Source organism: Bactrocera neohumeralis, chromosome 5 (genome assembly GCF_024586455.1).
Source record: "Bactrocera neohumeralis isolate Rockhampton chromosome 5, APGP_CSIRO_Bneo_wtdbg2-racon-allhic-juicebox.fasta_v2, whole genome shotgun sequence".
Classification (NCBI taxonomy): Eukaryota; Metazoa; Arthropoda; class Insecta; order Diptera; family Tephritidae; genus Bactrocera; species Bactrocera neohumeralis.
This window is the reverse complement of record NC_065922.1, coordinates 42,595,306-42,615,441: the sequence shown is the minus strand read 5'-3', so window position 1 is coordinate 42,615,441 and position 20,136 is coordinate 42,595,306. Positions and strand designations below refer to the sequence as shown.

At 35.4% G+C, this 20,136-nt stretch overlaps 1 protein-coding gene across 1 annotated transcript in view; it reads left to right on the top strand.

The window, feature by feature from the left end:
* The window catches only part of LOC126758104 (sex peptide receptor), a 122,826-nt gene that overhangs the window by 18,810 nt on the left and 83,880 nt on the right, over positions 1 to 20,136 (top strand). The window contains exon 2 of the mRNA XM_050472136.1: positions 8,912 to 8,967. The gene's annotated coding sequence lies outside the window, so the exon portion shown is untranslated. The remainder of the gene's footprint in view (positions 1 to 8,911; positions 8,968 to 20,136) is intronic.

Here is a 20,136-nt window from a genome sequence, read left to right as displayed (position 1 = left end):
CAACCGGTTTAACCTACCATTGGTCATTTATAATTGAGAAACCTAAAGAATTTCACTATATTTAGTTCTTAGACATCTGTGTGAAATGAATGCGATAGTCTGTGCTTGGCACTTGTCTATAGAAAGCCATTGTTTTTTAGCTTGAAATGTTAAATAACGGTATTTTTAACCTAACTACTTATCATATTTCAAATTTTATATTCTGCCAATGTCAACATTAGCTTAACATTTGTAACTTTGAGTATTTATCTTCTGATATATTTGACAAAACAATCAATTTTCTAATATTAAATATTTCACTTATCTATCTACATATGCTCACCATAATCTAGTAGCAAGCTAAATCTAAATGCTTTGATTCAACAAGTTGTTTCAAGAGGCACGGAAAATTTGTTGGACAGTATCAGTTATACCCCTCCCCGCAACAGCAGAGCTGTGCGAATGAGAAATGTTGAAAACAAAGCCAACTAGTAAACCTCATTTTTCTAAGCTTATTTCCTCGATGAGCCACTTGGGAGTACATAAATTCCGAAAATATTTATCGCCACATTTTCATTACGGCTTGCGGCCTCAACAACGTGACGTCACTGTGTTATGTTTATCTCAGCACAAAAAAAATGTAATTTAGTGGCACGAAGGAAAACATAAATTTTCGGGGGCCACAAACAAAAAACGGAGAAAAGGCCGCAAAAAAATTCAATCAATTTTGATTGACAGCGATAAAGAGCGACAAAAGTTTGTGCGTGTGTATGTGTGTGATTTAGTTGTTGCTGTTGTTGGGCATGTTTAAGACAGCTGCGGTTGATAAGCGTCGGAGCGAGCGATTGCGGCAAAAACAATCTCTGCGCAAATATCATTAAATATAATTTTCCCTCCAGCAGGCCGCTCGCAACTCCGCCCCTCTGCAGTGTGTATAGAAAAATTTATAAATGCGTGTATTTATGTGGCTACTAAACGGTAAATAGTAGTGTTGCTGGTTGGCGTTTGCTCTGCGATTTTTATTCATATTTGTGTAAGCGGCCTTTTATTTTTCCATTAAAAGGCATTAACAGCATTTACTGGCAGATATAAAAAACATACATACATACATATGTATATATGTGAATGGGTAAAATCGACAACAAATAGACGCGCAAAGGTGAAGGCTTCGGCTAGCTGTGAACTCTTTTATCTTCGTCGCTGTTTCGGCTGGTACATTATTGCAGTGTTACAGATTTATTTCATTTTCTACGAAAAACATGTCGAAATTGTAATAATGAAAATGTAAACAATGTGGAATCGCTTAACAAACACGTTTTCACCTTTTTTGCATAAAACAAATATTCCCAATATCGCTCTTTTTATATTGTTGTTTGGCGTGTTTTTCCTTCGGGTTTTCGCATTATTAGCTCGTTGTACTTGACGATGTTTTTGTTCCAATAAAAATTATTGAATTTTCGTAGATGAAATCTGCGCGACTGTTTTGTAAACATATTTTTAGTGAACTCAGGACTATAATGTACAGTGTGTCGAATTCGATGAAATTATTAAAATATTTAATTGCAGGTTTAGAGTATAAAAAGTTTGAATTACAGAATTAATTAATAAATATCTAAGTGAAATAATAAAAGCTTTACTCAAATATAAGAAAAAGAAAAATAAAACCTTTTTTTTAATTAAAAAAATTAAATTTAAAAAAAGGTTAAAATCGATTTTTAAAAACCAGTGATATGACTTTTGAAGAATATTTTATTAAATTTTTGTGGGGAAATATTAAAAAAGCGGCAATGACAGCAATTACTTGGAACGTATTGCAAATATGTTAATTTGGGATGCCTCTCATATGACTTGGTGCTAGGTATTCAGAAATAAAATAAGTAAGAATCAAATAAGTTCGGATATAACCCAACAGTTGCAACTTGCCAAGATGAAAGCCAGGAACCCTTTATTAGAAAAACACTCTTCCTCAATTTTGTTAAAATAACACACACACATTTGCCGATGCGATATAAAGTTAACAGGAAGTTCGAAAATCTTTTTATCAGGTACATACATATGTATATAAGGGTTAAAAAATTATTCATCCGATTCAACTCATTTTGACATACAGGCATACTATTATTAGAAAAGGATTATCTTCGAATTTCCATAATATATCTCATATAATAACGGATATTTTCGATAAAAAGTTCGCAATTTGAACATTGATCCACATATTCAGTGTCTGGAGACGGGAATACTTTTGGTCCTATTTAAAAAATTTTTGCTTATAAAGAGGCCTATTTTAAGAGCATTATTCGGACCAAGTTTTATATCGGTACATTCATTGGTGATTGACTTGCGATCTGGAAAGTAAAATAGTCACATAGAATTCAAATTTTTGTTATTTGGGAAGTAGGCGTGATCGCAGCCCGACTTCGTTTATTTGCCCACTGGAGCATAGGAATATCAAAAATTATATATCAAGTCTGGTCGATACCGGTCGAGTAAGTCCTGAGGTATGGCTTTTCACTGGAATGTGGGCGGTGACACGGTCATTGTAAAATTTTTGACCCAGACTCCTATAAAGTTCTCTTGTATCATCATAGGTGTGAAATTTAATGCCTCTGAAGTAATTTATTGATTTATAGCGCTTTAGTAGCTTTTAATAATGTAGGTATTGGTGTTTAAGTAATTTGTGGTGAGCGAATTTGGATATTGAAAATTTTAGCTTAAGTATTCATTCGTTAGATATAACGATCGAAAGTTTTTTTATCATGTAAACTATTTTTTTTTTTTAAACACTTTAAAGAGAAAAGTGCTATTTTATCCGAAAAAACAGGCTAACTTATTGTTGTGAAATAAAAGATATTAATAAATTAGATGACGAACAAACACCAAACTCTATAAGTCCCTCATCATCCACGTCCTGCTATGTGGTGCAGAGGCATGGACAATCCAGCTCTGAAAGTATTCGACGCAGTACCCACCGGGGAAGCAGAGGAAGACGAAGACCTCCTTCTCTTCTTTGGAAAGACCAAATGGAGAAGGACCTGGCTACACTTGAAATCTCAAGTTGGAGCGGAAAGGAACAAGCACCTGGCGCGCTGTTGTAAAGAATTTTAAAATAACGTTACCTTGTAAATTACCATATATACGAAAAAAGTTTTCAAAATTTCAGAGGGATTGGTGTAGTAGTTTTGAAATTATGAAGTGTACCGACCTTGAAAACGTTAGTTGTGGAGAAAAATACATACATATATATATAAACTTAGCGCTTTATTTACTTTACATCTACTCAAAAAGCAATAATCTTTATAAACACCCTATAGTTTTTAACTAAGCAATTTCTCAGTTTGGCAAACTCTGATTATTGGCAACTCCAGTTTCCAGGTAAACTTTGTTCAAAACCTTCTGCCTAAAACTGTTTAAAATTATTTTCGTTTCTTATACACAATTTTAATATTGTACATTATTTCGTTTCAAATAAATATTTAAATTTTAAATTTTGATGTTTTAGAAAAATAAATTTTTATCTAAGTGCTCCTCAATATGCCTACTAAACATTTTCCATATATTTGGAATTTATTTTTCTGAAAAATGACAACACCCTTATTATATGCAAACTTCACCGGATCATCTTTTCTGGTTTCCTTGGCTCAACATTATTACTTATGTTGTACTGATTTCATAATATATACTAAATCAATTTCATAAGGTCGAGCCCGATACATAGATCCATATATTATTATATAGATATATATTTCATCCATAAGTACATTAATGTGTCTTTTATTTCCCATATAATATTTTTGCAAACACTTCTTAAGTTTCTGTTTTTGTCCTAAACAAAATTATCTAACATAAACACGCTTTTTATTTCCAATTTAAACAGTTCCTACATCATATTTCTTTTCCCACAAATTTAACATGGAATTTTTTGATATTTTGTAACTAAATCCACAGCTTTGAAAATGTGAATTCTAATGCAGAATTCGATTTTTCCATAAAAAATTCCTTTCAAAGCGGCGGATAAAGTAACATTTTTACATCAAATGTATGTACAGAGCATTCATACCACAGATTTTTACAATTATTGTTGCTCATACGACATGGTGTACTACATGAATACAGTGTAAAGTTGTCTTTAGTTTTATATAAATTTTATAGGAAAGTTTTTATAAAAAACAAAAACAAGTAATGAAGAGCTAAGTGCAGGTATAACCGAACATTTCATACTCTTGCAAATTGCAAGAATGAAAGCCAGGAAAATGCCTACTACCTTGCAGTTATATGGGATCTAAGGCGAATAAAATCGTGAGAAAAGGTTTTACTCGTTCTAAGCAAAAATATATATTTTTATTATAAAAGCACGTTCTCTCAATTTTATTAAGATAACTCATATATTGGCCGATATATGCGGTATAAAGTCACCCAAAGGTTCGAAAATTTTTATATTAGGTATATGGGGACTAAGGGAAGAATTGACCCGATTCAACTCATTTGCAGCGCACAGACATACTACTCTCACGAAAGGATACTCCATGAATTTCAAGTCAAGTCAATTAAAAGTCAACTGGAGATACTGTGGACCACATATTCGATTTCTTGAACACTTTTTGCTGAATTTAGACACTTTTTGACCATAGCATGTGACATATTCTAAAGGCATTATTCGTGGAAAGGTTTATCTTTTTATCTTCCACGGAGTGTTTGCAAAAAATAATCAATTTAGGAAATAACGGACACATTAATATACGTACATCAAACAAACACACAATTTGCCTTCATTCAGAGCTGATTTTTTCTATCAATTAGTTACTAGATATAATCTCTCAGTACAATGCCGCTGCTATTCAAATGAATATATTGTGTTTGCTTAAATATTATTGTTTATTTGCGGGCGTGGGTTAAAATGCCAACTTTCGTGCGATTAGGCAGACTCACGTATTAAAACACCCCCAAATATACTCTTTTCGACTTCAAATATTTACCGCTGTTGATTCAGCACAAGCTCAAATAATTGCACAATAAATTCCGAAATCATTTGATTCAGCGACCAAACAGTACAGCACCTACGCCATAATTCCATATTTATTGATATTCGGTTTACAGCTGGATTAGAGCACACAGTGCTGCGAAAGCTCTTAATGCAGCGCCTTTGATCGGCTTTGATTATATCAAATCGCATAGTAGACTTTAGCGTGCGCTATTTGCAGTTGAATACTGCCTGCTATTAACTTTATTGAAATAGCTGTAATTAGAATGCGATTGCGGGTCATATAAATGCCAGGTGGATAACATCGGTGCGGTTTGCCAAGTTTATCTTAAAATTAAAACGAAATCAACACTGAGTTTTTGCCAATATTGTGTGACTTATATTGCTTGAATATAATCGCTTTTGCAACAGTAATATATTGCACAAATATAAATCAAATTTTTTGTTTTGCGAAAGAGACCAAATGGATATCTTCGAGAGTTTAAGTCTTAATTAACAAAATGTTTTCCGGTTTTCGAAGTTGGTGTTCAAATCGATAAATTTTTTTCGAACTTCGAAATTAACATTATTGAAAATGTCATTATTTATTATGATATATAAGGTCGTAAAAAAAGCAAAAATATTGGTTTCATCTACGGTTTCCTCTCATTGCATAAAGTTTGTCGGTAAAGTTGTATGACAGACGTTATAAACTCGGGTCAGTATTTTTTGAAATATAAAACTTGTATTACCTTTTATCGAATCATATATACATAAATAGAAAATAATTGAGGTTTTGCACTGCCATCTGTGGTCTATTGTGCGCTCTCCCATAACACATATGGTCACAAAAGTCCAGCACTCTGAATAATTCCAGGATCTTGTTGGACGTGTTGGAGGTGATGTTATCCCTGTCCACTTAGATGGATCCAAAGGCCTTTGTCCTGCTTCTACAAATTGTTGGGCAATCTAGAATCAGATGTTCTGGATTTTTCGGATACATGTCTCAAAGTCGGCAGTTTGCATAAGAGCCTATGCCCATGTCGGACAAGTGTTTCTTGAGCCTGCAGTGCCCAGTATAGAGCGCGACAAGTGGAGGGATTTTGTCTGGGGGGAGATTAGTCATATCTATATACCTTGCTAGGTTGTAACCTCTCAAAATTAACTTGGCATGACGCATTCCTGTTGCCTGCTGTCAGTGCAGTTCTCTTTCCACACTCTCGTTAGTGCGGATCAACTCTTCTATGGTGTGAGACCCCGCCACAATGACTGTTTCTGGCGCAATCATCCTGGAAGCCGCCGAAGAGCGGGCTAGTTCGTTGGCCAGCTCATTGCCGGCTGCATCTTTATTCCTCCACTAATACGATATGACTTATAGCAAAGATTTCTGCTTGAAAGATGCTCAGAAAACATCCCATTGGTATGGATAGTTGGGTATACGGTCCCGCAATGCCTGCTTCAATGCCTTCCACTGTTTTTAAGACGTTAGTGTACTATTGGATAGTGCTGCCGCTCAGGAGCAGATCAAGCGTTGAATCACTCCAACTTTAAACTTCTTTACGAAGTTTACAATCTTCGTCACGCCGTCTGTTGGAAGAAGGGCCAGTAGTATGTCTTTCCCTAAGACCTTTATTGTTGAGACGATATTATCTTTCCTTTGCTAAAAAAGTTTGTTCCTATGAGCGGTATGGTATGCTTCGATGCCTGCTTGATCATTTGATACTGCCTTAATTGACTTAATGACTTAAATTGCTGCGGTTGGACAAGTGAACATTGGCCCTGAAGCTCAGACGCAAGAGAGCCGCTGCATAATTGACAATAGGCCTTACGATCTTGGTATACAGCTACCTGATGATACCTTGCTTGCAGTCCCAGCTAGGCGTGTGCATTTCATGAGTGCCTTGGTGGCTCTGGACAGACTTAATTCTACATGCTTATTCCACCGTAAGGTTGAGTCTAATGTAAGACCTAGGAATTTGACTTCTTTAGATACCTCCAACTCCCTGCCACCAAGTGTTAGAGGTCTCAAAAGAGAAAGTGTTCATAAAAGATAATATATACTCAGCGTGCTTTAAAATTTCTTAAAACGTTTACAAAAGCTCCCGATTACAAAACAATTTAATGCATTCTTGCCTTCATGAGGCTGGTGTAAATAGTGGACACCTTGTCGTATACGTAACATTTTAATTGTGCAGCTGAACGATTGCCACGACAAGGTTAACTGCACTAGCACACTCACATATCTGCACCGACATAATAAATTAACACATAACTAGTTGGTGTGAATCGAATAGGATTACAAAATAACTGCGTTATTACTCAGATTCTTGTCACTTTTACACAGCAAAGTGTGCGGACATGACCTACAGCTAGAAGTCATTGCGCATGCAACAAGCTGGAATGTTGAGAATAACAAATACGCTTAATATGTCGGCGACTAAAGCGCAATCTGAAAGAGAATTCCAGCACCCATACGTGCAAACAAGCTTTCAAGGCAAACGCTATCTAATATTGTGCTGTCTTTACCTTGAATGGCGCTGAAATGTGACTTTTTGCATACAGCTGTGTGCGTATGCGTGCCACAATTGCCTGTAGCCATGCAGTTTTAAGCTGATGTAAGATACAAACAAGTTTAACCCAGCTGGAAAAAAGTAATTTGTTTCAGGCGTTGGCAAATTTTTCTTACTGGGTGTGAACTGCATTTGGCATGAGCCATATATAAGTCTGTCTGCCGCTTTTGATGAAATGAAAATAACAACATACTTTCCGTTGAAGCGTTGATGCCTTTACAGTCACTATGAAATACATTAGCTTCACTGCTGCCATCGTATTTGCCAACATACGGAATCAGGCAAAAATGGAAGCTAGAAGGTAGAGAATATTATCGTTGAGAATTTCTCATTATCTGCAGGTGTATATGTATGTAAGTGTCTGCGTGCACGACCATTTCGGTTGCCGATTTCACCTTCACCTTATTTAAGCACGTTTTTTTTTTCATTTCCACTCATAAAGTTCAGCGCACACTTATGAAGATAATGATGCGTAAGGCTCATTCACGCGCGCATGTATGTATGTGTGTGTGTGTGTGTAGTGTGGCATAAGCGCCTGTGATTATTTGGCTTTGTATCTAATTAAACTGAAGCATTCTTTTATGTGCCAGCACCCGCATCATTATGTGCTTTGTTCCTTTCACTTTTTCAGTTATGTTGTGTGTGCTGCTCGAGTATGCCTTGTTATGTATACGTGTGTACTATATGCGATACTTTTGCTCACTGCATGGGTAATTGCACTTTAATACAGTCGAGCGGCTGCTCTCGAATTTCGTGTGAGTTATGGCCTGCTTATCACTTTTTAAGCTGCAACATAATGAAATTAATGAATTAAAAACACTTGATAATCACTTTCGTAATCCTCTAAATACTGAAATTTGTACGTTTTTTGAGGTAACGCTTGGTTGCGTCGGCGCGTCTTGTTTGGAGCACAACATTGTATGTAAAATCGGTGGTAAATTTAAAGTAATTAATTTAGGGTGGCAAGTGCGGAGGTTTTGTTAATTTATCTAAAGTTATTCGTGCCTAATTCTCAAATTATTTTAAATGATTTTTTTAGTGCTGTCGGTTAGGTAATCAAGTAATTGCTGACGGCAGATTGGTTCTTAAGCAATCCAATGGAATTGTTTGATACAGGCTTTCATGGTAAATTTAGTTTATTAATATAATATTTCAAAACTTGTCTGGTTTTTAAATAGATTTAAGATTTTATAATTTATTGTGATGTTTTTAAAATAAAAATAGCAATAAATAAAAAAATATTGCAAAAAAAAAAAATAAATATGTCAAAAGTATGGTTATCTAAAACAAGAAATACTAATTATCGATTTATTTACAGTGTATCTGAACGGCTTAGATCTAAGATCTAGCAACTTTTGTCAATTTACTTGTTATTAACAACTGCTTTTAACCTCTTATCTTTCAGACATTCTCAGCAAAGCACTACCAAACTTTATTAAATTTATTTGTTTTGCGACAGAAGTAAGTATATTTCTTTAAATTTACTTTATTTAATGTTTTTTTTTTCAAATAAAAAGTAAAAATTCTTAAAGATTCTGTATAAATCAAATATATATGAAATATTTCTATGACATCAAACATGTTAAAATCTGTCTTTCGTGCAAACCAAATTTATTTATTACATCAAAATATATTTCTTAATAAAACTTGGTTAATTATACTAACCAAATAATGCAAAATAAAACATCGTAACCGTGATCAAATAAAAAGCAAAAAAAGTTACATAAATTCGACATAAAATAATGTTATATCTCGTTTATTGATTTAAGAATTTTAACAACTATTTTTGGGTTTTGTTTTAAAATTAAATTGTTAATTCACCAAACTACATAACATACAACAAGAACATATAAATGAATAAATGAGTTACAGCTATTATTGTAGAATAAAATGTGTTCTACTACCACCACTTGCAACGAAATTTCAAAAGAACTTGTAGTTAAAGTCCAAAATACGTTCTTTACATATTTTCTCATGTTTGACTTAGTTGCATTTTCTCACGAACAATTGAAAGCATGTCCATATATTTTCTGAGAAAATATTAAAACAAAGGAAAGTGATTATAAAAGCTTCTTCAGTTGAAAGGCTATAACGTAAAATAATGAAATAATTTACGGCTATCTGTAGTCGGTAAGAAGAAGGGGAGGGAATTGTTGCATATTTAATGGTTAAAAACGATTTGTCTGGATTTCCGGCGAAACTACGAGTCTTATAGAAAAAAATTATGTGGAAAAGTTGTTGCTAATAAAAGTATCTATAACTTTTGATCACACATTTTTCACATAACATCAAAATTTATGCGAAAAATTATCCACTCAAAAAACATACTTTTTATGTCGCAAAAAATTGTGCGTTTTCTTTAATATTTGCTTTTTGCCCTTATTATGACTTAATATCATAACTACCCTAATTTTCAAACAAAAATGCTCATGTCAGAATATCAGGTTTTTTTCAAAAAATTAGTGGGCCTTATGTTAGCTAAAATCTCTACTATCTAATGATCTAAAAAATATATAGATTGCTGTGATAAGTTTTCCCAGAATATTCATAAAAGGACCCAGCAAACGAGTTAAAACTGTTTTTGTTATTATTCATTGTAACAGTGGAGTATCCGGCATTTGTAAATACATAATTATTTATTTTGTTGCCTTCAAAGTAATCCCCACCAGATGTAATACACATATGCCAACGATTTTTCCAGTTCTCGAAACACTTTTCATAAGCACTTTTTGGGATGGCTTTCAGCGAATTTTGTTTTATCTCTTCGATCGACTGAAAACAGCTTCCAAGAGGCGAAAATTTCAGTTCGTTGAATCGATGGTATTCGTTGCTTTTCTGGCTTTAAGTTCGGTCACAATCATGGCGCAATGCAATGATGCATTATCATCGTGTAAAACCTGTGAATGGTTCTTCTGAAATTCCGGCCGTTTTCGACGGGTTTTCTCACGCAAAGGCCTCAATACGGCTAAACAGAACTCCTTATTGACCGTTTGTCACGAATATCGAAAAAACAGTAACCATCACCTTGATTTTTGAGTGGCTTTGGTGTATTGTCTTTTGGTTTTGGCTCGTTTTTTTCTTTCCATTTTGATGATTCTTGATATGTTTGCATGTCAAACTCATAAACCCATATCTCATTGGCAGTTTTAATCCTCTCCATGAATGTGGGATAGGAATTCGCACGATCAAGCATGTCCAAAGGGACCTGTTTATTAAAAAAATCAGCTTTATCGTAACGAGTCAAGCAAGAACGCATTTCATACCTAAAATATTCACCAAAATCATTCGAACGGACTCGTTAGACTTGTCAAACTTTCTTGCCATTTGTCTAACACTTGTTTGATTTTCAAGCATCATATCCCTTAGTGTTTTTAATAATTTCGTTAGTTGAAGAGGTCGAAGGTCGTCCAGAACGAGGCATGACTTGCTTGTCTTGCTTTTGTGTTTGATAAACTGAATCACCGTAAGCCTTTTTCAACATTCGTAATCATTCCGCATACGAAATTTGGTTAGAAACACAAAATTTGAGAAAAATTCTTTGTTCGATATTTTTATCCATTGTAAAAATCGCAAAGCACTACAGACGTGTACCGAATTAAGTACCTGCTGTAAACAAACAATTGACAGATCGCGCTCAAAATTTTTGTGTGAAATTTTTAATGAAAAATGCTAAACAGTTGGTGTCAAATAGCAGGAAGACCCATCTACCTATTACCATATGTATTTGGCATTCTTTATAATTATCCTCTGCAGTCTACAGGTTGATTAGAATAAGTAGTTGAAAACTTTAAAAAACATATATCACAATATACAATATGTTTCTGAATATATCGGTTTATTGAAAGCAACCATCGATACAAAATGAAAGGTCGATTTGGATTTTGAGGTAGCCTATTTCTGTTATTATTGCTTAAAATGAAATTTACGAGTTCAAAATTTGCTTTTTATACGGCAGCTTTTTGGATTTTGAGGTAACCTGCATTTCTCTCAAATGACAAATATATTGATTTTGGCATTAGTAAATTAGTAAAATCCATATATATGTCTTCGGTTGAACATCATTAATAGTTTTGGTGCAGTGTCATAGAAGAACGATATTTTTCTAATTATTTAAGATTGATTTAGGCCTTCAATGGCTATGTTGAGCTAGTCATTCCTTAACTTTAGGGAACTATCAAGGATACAAACAAAATACTTAAATTTTATTCTTTCATCAATTCTTCAATATTTCGAGAACACACCACTTCATAAACCACCCTGTAAGTCTGTACACAAACTATAATGAATATGAGCCGTCTTTGTTGTAAACACTCAAATGTTGCGTATACGCCCGAGTGCACCATATTGTTGCGCTACACAATTCATATTTTTATGCATTTTGCTGGTGCGCGTGAGTTTATTGTTAGTTGGTAATGCCACTTGCAGTTTTCGCGTTGACAACAATACGTTAATGCTGGTCGGGCAGGAATGCCAATGAAGTTTTATAGAATGCCGTGGCTTCAGCAGCATCGAATGCGACAATAATTCATGCGACACATAATTCAGCACTTTGCGTAAACGCTTTGTGTTTGAGTGTGTAAGTGTTCGATGCAACACTTTTGAGTGCTAAATCCGCAGCGCATCTTAAGCGAAAAGTTCCGAGGGCCACTTTTCAAAGAAGCATGTGAGTGCTTGCAAGCGTGTAAATGAGTGTGTATGTGCTTGTAAAGCTTAACATTTCTTTATGTTGTGCACGCATGAGTGAGGATGTTCATGTTTCCGCGTATAGCGCTTTCGCACAAGTAAATATGTAGCTTGCGCAGCGGTAATTAAGCGAAATTTAGTACAGAACATATTTTCTTCGTGCGCCTGCACTTACATCGCATACTCAAGACCACTTCCTAACTGCTCCCGTTCTTGCTCATTAACCTACATTTGTGTGGCGCTGTCTGCTAATTGCTGCACCTATTAGTCGGTAATATTTTCCAAGTTACTTCGGCTTAAATTGCCCTGGCGGCACATGCCATCTGTATATGTCTCCCTTTAAAGGCTTTCATTTTCTACGCGGAAAGCAAAGCTACGTCTAAAGTCTCGGAAATGTGACTGCCGTTTCGGGACTGAGAAGCAGAGCAGCTGACAGTTTTGTTAGCAACAGTTACATATACGAAAATACCTAAAAATATTTGTTGGTGTCGCGTTTGTTTAGTATTTGTATGGTTTGTATGGTTTGTTGGTTGTTTAATTGTTTACTTTGTGTGGCAATATTTGCCGAAGGCATTTTTTTGAGGTTCGCCTGTTTATTTTTTCCGTATTCTACGTCGATATTGTGGGTGCGCACTTAATGAGCGATGTATTTTTTCCCAGTGTGCCGTTATTTCGCTTTAGCTTATTTTATGACTTTGTTGGAGTGTGAGACACTTTATGTGTTGTTTTTAAGAAATTGGCCACAAAGCATACAGCTTTATGCCGGGATCATTTACTGAAAATACACCAGATTTCGAATGACTATCTATTATTTGGAGCGAAAAGCTAGTTACAATGGATATGAAGTTAGGGAGCAACCTAATTTTGAAATTACTGTTATTCTTGAACCCTCAAAGACAGTTATTTTTGATTCCTTTTAACGTTATCGGACTATTCGATTCATGTGAATTGTTTCAGAAAAGTTTAGATATGTTCACAATTCCTTTCATTAAAGGGTCTGGGATCCTCGAAAAATCGAAAGTGTTTTTGCTTCAAATACACTTTGGGGTCTAAAAACAGTATTTAATTGGTGAAATAAAGAAAGATATTTTCCTGTTCTAACTTTTGTAGTACCAAAGTACTCGGGTCAGTGAACTTTAGCATGACCAAATTTATACTCCTTTTTTCTCGAATTGGATTTTTTCTAATCGGATGACAACAAATTCTAACCTTCCTTTTATAATGTAATTTCGACATTTTGCAAAAACTTTATATGAAACTAAAGATGTTCGAATTTTACTGGCAAGTTCTATACAGTTCTATATATTATATTATATTCTTCCTTTGTTTTGTATATATAGAATACGAGTTTCTAGAATTTCTGTCTCTCTTAGAGACTTTACTTTGGCTTGCAACAGCATCACTTAAGTCAAAAACAGTATTTTTTAAGAAAGTTTGTTCCAGCAATCGAGTTGAGTTGATGTGATTTGTTTTGTGTAAGATGTTCTGCAAACCTTCTTCTGATTTCTTGTTCTGATTTCATTTATCATTTCATTCAAATCATTACATCTGGTAAGATTCCCAACCTTCTAGCATGGTCGTTAATAGTGCAATGGCCTGTTAATAGCCCCATAACTAGGGAGAGACTAGCCTTACTGAGGCCAAAGATATCACTAGATCTTCTGCGATCAATCTTGGCCCAAAAGACCCGATGGTGGCCAAGCTTCCGAGAAGCCCAGCTATCTAGTAGTGGAGCACAAGAATATACGGGAGCACCGATTCACTCCTATTTTACCGATATCGGTTCTAGGGTGCCTTTCCTTGCTAGCTCATCAGCTTTACAATTTCCTGCGATTCCATTATGGCACGGCACCCATACCAGTCTTATCACAAAGACACTCTACGCTATTGATAGCGAGGTTAGGTGCTCCTCGATCACCCTTAAAACACTGTAAATAAGTTCAAGACTAGTAACGCCGCTTTGCTATCTGAGTGAATGTTCACTTCTAGGAGGTGCAGTCCGCTGCAGCAGATCTACTGCTACCTTAATGGCAACCTCGGCTTGGAAGACACTGAAATAGTCAGGAAGGCTGAAGCTGGAGTTGATAAAGAGTTCCTGACAGTAAACGTCTCTTCCCCCTAAGCTTTGACCCATCCGTAAAGAAGCTCACTGCTCCTATATTCCAACGGATTTGTGCCACCCTTAGCTCCCTTGGCTCGTATGAAGACTCAACCGCCACCACGTCACCTGCCGCTTGGTTTCCACCGGCTACCCTTATCTTATTGTCACTGACTGGTTTCGATATCCCTTCACTTCCCTTCGTCACTTTTCCGTTAACGTTTGTGTTTTTGTTAATCTTGTCTATGTGAAAAGGTTTCCCTTTCAGAGCCGCTATCCGTCCCCCGGAAAGGTAGTAGTCTTTAATGGTCTTACAGTTATCTCAGTGACGAGGCCGAGCGTACGTCAAGCTATTAAGAGGAAATACGTTCAGAGCCGACCAGCCTAAAGAAGCAGTTGTCTCAACTTACACCTACCGCGATAACTTAACGACGATGAGAGGTGAACGTACTCTGAAGCCTACCGTGGTTTTAACGGGCCCGGGGCGGTTGCGCATTAGCCCGTCAGCCATTTCTGATGTGTGGCACCTCAACATACTCAAAAACCAGTTCTAAAGTTAAAGTCGTCCAGGAGTTGAAAGGCCGTGAAGGCCTGACTATTATCACTAAGTGATAAACTTTTGAAGTAGACCAAATAAAAAAAAAAGTGAAAGCATTCCAGTAACGTAGCGATACTTAAGTTTGCCAGCAACCTTATGAGTGATTTAATGATCGCTTGTGTCCAAAGAAACAAAATTATTATATTCTTTGCATATTATTATGAAAAATTTATGACTTTAATAAATTGTTTTCCAAAAACATTCCAAGAGCTCTAGGAAAATATTTTGTTGTATATCATTAATATAAAGAAAGTCGGTAGCGATTATTTAAGCTGAGAAGCCTGAAAGTTTTGGTTTATATAAATACACACTTTCGTGTATTCGTAAAATACTGTCTTTTGCACCCTTTTTGCAACTGCGGCACAACAAAAGAATATCGTTATTTAAGAGCCATGCCACAAATTCGCTTAATGGTTGGCAAATGCGCCCTCATTTCGGTATTTATAGCACGCATGTGGCTAAAGTATATAAAAAATATGTGTGTGCATGAGCTTTGACCAAACTGTGACTGCCAGCATATGTGTGCACGTAGTTGCTACCAAAAGCAAATAGCAATACATTGCTGCCACCAGCCCGCAAAACCACGTATGCAGACGCCGCACGACCAAGGAAACGATGGAAATCGCAAAACGCAGCAGGGAAATTGTTAAACCACAAATTGTAGTCAAACGTTTATAGATGCATGCTTACCACAAAGTTGCAAGTGCATAGCACGAAGAGGGAAATCTAACCCTTCTTTGGGGCTGTTAAAGTTGATTGGTAGTATCAGCGTTTTTAAGCGTATGCCGCCCACCAGACGCGCCTTCTGCACTTTCGAAACTGGGGTGAAACAGTTTAATGTTCGCAAGACGTACCAACTTATGCAAATTTGCCAATGAATATGAATACATAAATAATGCTTTCGAGGAGCCAAACCGGCGCAGCGCAACGCCATTTGGTGGGCATGCGGTGGTGCGGTTGAGCAGCGTGGGGCGCAATAAAATCTATCAATCGATTATCGTCTGTCAATTGGATCAGTTGGGATTTGTGGATTTGTAATGCAGACAACTCTAGACAAACAATGGCCAAAATCCAATGTACGCGCGTTATTGACATAGGAGCATACCTAAACAAACAAACGTGCGCTGTATATATGTACATATGTATGTATGAATGCATGCTATATACACATACATGCTATGATTGACTGAATACTTGGTCGTTGTAATTTTAAAATATTTTCATTTTTCTACTTAAGTAAAATATTCACTTTGCCAGCGGCATTGTATACACTGCAGCGACCTGCTGGACTCTGGTGGCGTGGCAGAATCTGGGTCACATGCAAATTCGCTCATATATGTCCACAAAAGACGTCGACTTTCGGTATTTATTTATTATGCTGCTTCTTCTTTTACTTTTTTATTGTCTTGTCATAATATTCACATCACTCTCGCCATCGCCTCACTCTCCGCTGACCTCTTGCACAATCATTTATTTTATTTATATTTCAATTTCAACGCTGCGTTGCTTGCACTATGGCAACTCTGCAGTGTTATACATGTATGTGTGTGTCATGCTCATAATGCACGTGGCTTGTTGGCAATCATGCAAAGCTGCCACTTTGTGTCAGGAAAACATAGCATTTAGTTTCAGTCGCGTATTCGGTTAGCAAAATGCTGCATTATTTTATCGCTCTTCTATTTAAGATGATACCTCAGCTATATTCGCTTCGTTTCAAAACTACGCACACCTGCACAGTTTGCCTGCTTCGCTTTTCTTAGCATTTTATTACGTACTTTATTTCATCTTTGCTTGACTCGAATTTATGCACCCTCTTGTCTTCTCTCTTCTGTGAATTCCCTGACGTCTTTATTCAGCATGCCATTTTTCACGTGCAATGCAAATTGATGGATGCATATTATGAGTTTGCACCCCCTTACTGGAGGCCATGATGTTGTGCAGCAGTTTGCAGCTTGATCCATTTATGCAATTTTATAGTTTCGGGTTTTATTTCTCAAATATTCTTTTGCTCGTCATTTTATTAACACAGTGAAGCTTAGCTCAGCATCTTTGATATTGCGTACACATATATATATATATATATATATATATTTTATATTATATATTATCATACTTATATGAAAAATTCATATATACATGCTCCGTGAGAAGAGAATATGATACTGTTTTCCGTGTAAGGTTGTCAGTTGAAAACTTTTAACGCGTTTTCTGGCAAATCTATTTTTTTGACTTATGCAAATGAGCGATATGTATATATATCAGGTATATACTTGTATATGTGTCAGTGTTATTTTTATACCCTGAACGGGGTATATTAAGTTTGTCACGAAGTTTGTAACACCCAGAAGGAAGCGTTGGAGACCCTATAAAGTGTATATATAAATGAACAGTATGTTGAGCTGAGTCGATTTAGCCATGTCCGTCTGTCTGTCCGTCCGTCTGTCTGTATATATACGAACTAGTCCCTCAGTTTTTAAGATATAGTTTTGAAATTTTGCTAACGTCATTTTCTCTTCAAGAAGCTGCTCATTTGTCGGAACGGCCGATATCGGACCACTATAACATATAGCTGCCATACAAACTGTACGATCGGAATCAAGAGCTTGTATGGGAAACTTTCACATTTGACGATATATCTTCACGAAATTTGGTATGAGTTATTGTTTATAGAAATAATGTAATATCAGAAGAAATTTTTCAAATCGGCTTACTATAGCATATAGCTTCCGTACAAACTGAGCACATAGTTACTAAAAGAAATGCACCTGTGAAGGGTATATTAGCTTCGGTGAAGCCGAAGTTAACAGCTTTTACTTGTCCATCTTGATTTTGTTTTTGTAAGCGTCTGTTTTAGAGTAACCAGAGCTTAACTATGTCTGCGCTATGCTTCGGGTCGTTATCTTCTTGAAAATAGTAGTCACTTCCTAGACCCAATTCAAATTTGTTTTTAAATATTGAGGTATGGAGCATATTTGTCCATAGTGGGCCCTATAAATTCCATTCGGCCCACACCTTTACTAGCCATGCACCTCCATATCAGTGGTCCACCACCACCATGCTTCAAAGTAGGCATAAATTTTACTTGTCAAGTGCCGTGCGCGTTTTTCGCCATGCAACGCCCCTTGATTCCAAAGGCGTAAAACTTGCTCTCATTGGCATAAATAGCGTTCTGCCAAAAGTACTAGCACTTGTTCTAGTGCTCTTTTGCGAAAGCAATAATACGAAAAGAAAGAAAAATTAAGAAAAAATACGCTTTGCCTATTCACTAAAAACTTGTAAACATTTGCTTTAACATTTTCAGCAATTGTGGATGCAGTAAGTCGGAGGTTTTGCTTCACTCTCTGCATAGCGTGACGTGTTTCACTTTCGGTCAGCATTTTTGGTCGCCCGGCGCCTAGAAGTAAAATCCCCGGTATCTTTGTAATTTTTAATCACCTTTTCTATATTGGAATTTGTTCTTCTAACAATCCGATCCATTTCACGGTTTGTTTTTGCTTCTTAATGGAGTTGAACTATTATTTTGTCTTTCAGAGGGCTTTTTTCTTTGCCTTTAGCAGACATTGTATATTCTGAATTTAATTTCGAACTTAAAAAAACAAAAATTGCTTTTTTCACAAAAAAATAAAAAATAAAGCTATAACTTTCCGATACTTTTACACTTGGTTATAACGTGGGTAATTCCCGTTTCACTAATTGTACGCAGACATTTTCTGTGGTGCCAATGATTATTTTTTGCAAATTTATTGATAAAACAATGTTGCCAGGTTTTCATTGCTTTAAATGATATGAGATTATACAATAAACTAGCAATAAAGCGTTTAATGTGTTTATCCTCTGGAAAATAGTATATACAAGTGAGTATTTAACAAAAGAAAAGAAGATATAAGCATATACGCAGACTTTTTCTGTCTAATGAGATTTTCCGATAATTTGCATTAGGAAAGTAAATCGAAATCTTTGAAATAGTAATATTCTAAATCAAAAATCTCGCTACAAAAAATGTCTAAGTGATTTTTTTCATAAAAAATTCTTTTAAAAGTTATACGCAGTTAAGTTATACATCAAAAGTACTGAGCCCGCATGCAAGTGATTTGTATGTGCTGCGTTGCTCATACGACATGGTGTACGTACCACATGCATACAGTTCATTTGATGCATAATTTTAATGACGTATAACTTTGAATGGAATGTTTGTATGAAAAACATTATTAAAACCTTTTGTTTAGAACAGAAAATTTTGTTTTAGATTTGTTTCAAAGTTGTGTGTTTCTTTTCTTTGGAGAGAAAAATTATTGCAAAAGATCAAAAAAATCGCATGTTAAATATAAGGAAAAGGTAAAATGATTTGGACACAGTTTAAATTGAAAATAAAGAGCTTATTATGTTGAATCGTATTTTTTAGGACCAAAACTGATATTTCGGGAGACGTGTGCCAAAAAACCTACCATCAAATTGGTAAATAACGAGCACTTTAATGTACATATACACACATATATTGCTGCATCCAAACATATATCCATGTATTCGCATTTAACTTAGAAATTACCTCATAAAAATTTATAAGTACGTATTTTAATTGGAGCGCAAAACAGCACTAACGCAGCTAGCTTTTGAATTTCAACAATTCAAGTTGCTTTTTTAATTAGACACTCATAAAATATTCATCTCAGGTATTGTTTTATAATTTTTAATAATTTATATATTCAGGTTAGTTACTACTAAAAACTCAGTGGTTAAATTTGCCTCATAATGAAATTTTAGTTAAAAATACTTTATTACTAACTTTTCGTTTCTATGAGAAGTTGCACCGTAGTATGAATGGATATGTTTTGTAGTTTGACCTACTCTTCAAAAGGGTCGTTGATGAGATACAGCATTTCGAATAACGCAACTAATATTGCATAGGAGATATATAAGTTCAAAGTGCTGAAAATATGGAAGCTCATGAGAACACTATGCAAAGGTGAATGTATCCAGTGATGGATTCAGCATTTGTTTCTTGGGTAATTTTTGTTTTCAACTTATTTTTAATATTGTTGTGGCTTCGTAAATTCTTCTGAATTTGAATTAAAATCTCAAATCTTACGAATTTTTTGGTGGATCTGTCACTAATGCATCTACCCATTGAGAAGTGTCGGTGTTCTATGTGAATCCATAATATTTCTTGTAAACTTTACGATCGGTTGTCAGTCCTAGTGAATTTAGAAACGAACGTCAACTCAACGTATATATGTAGAGAAACATTCGAGAG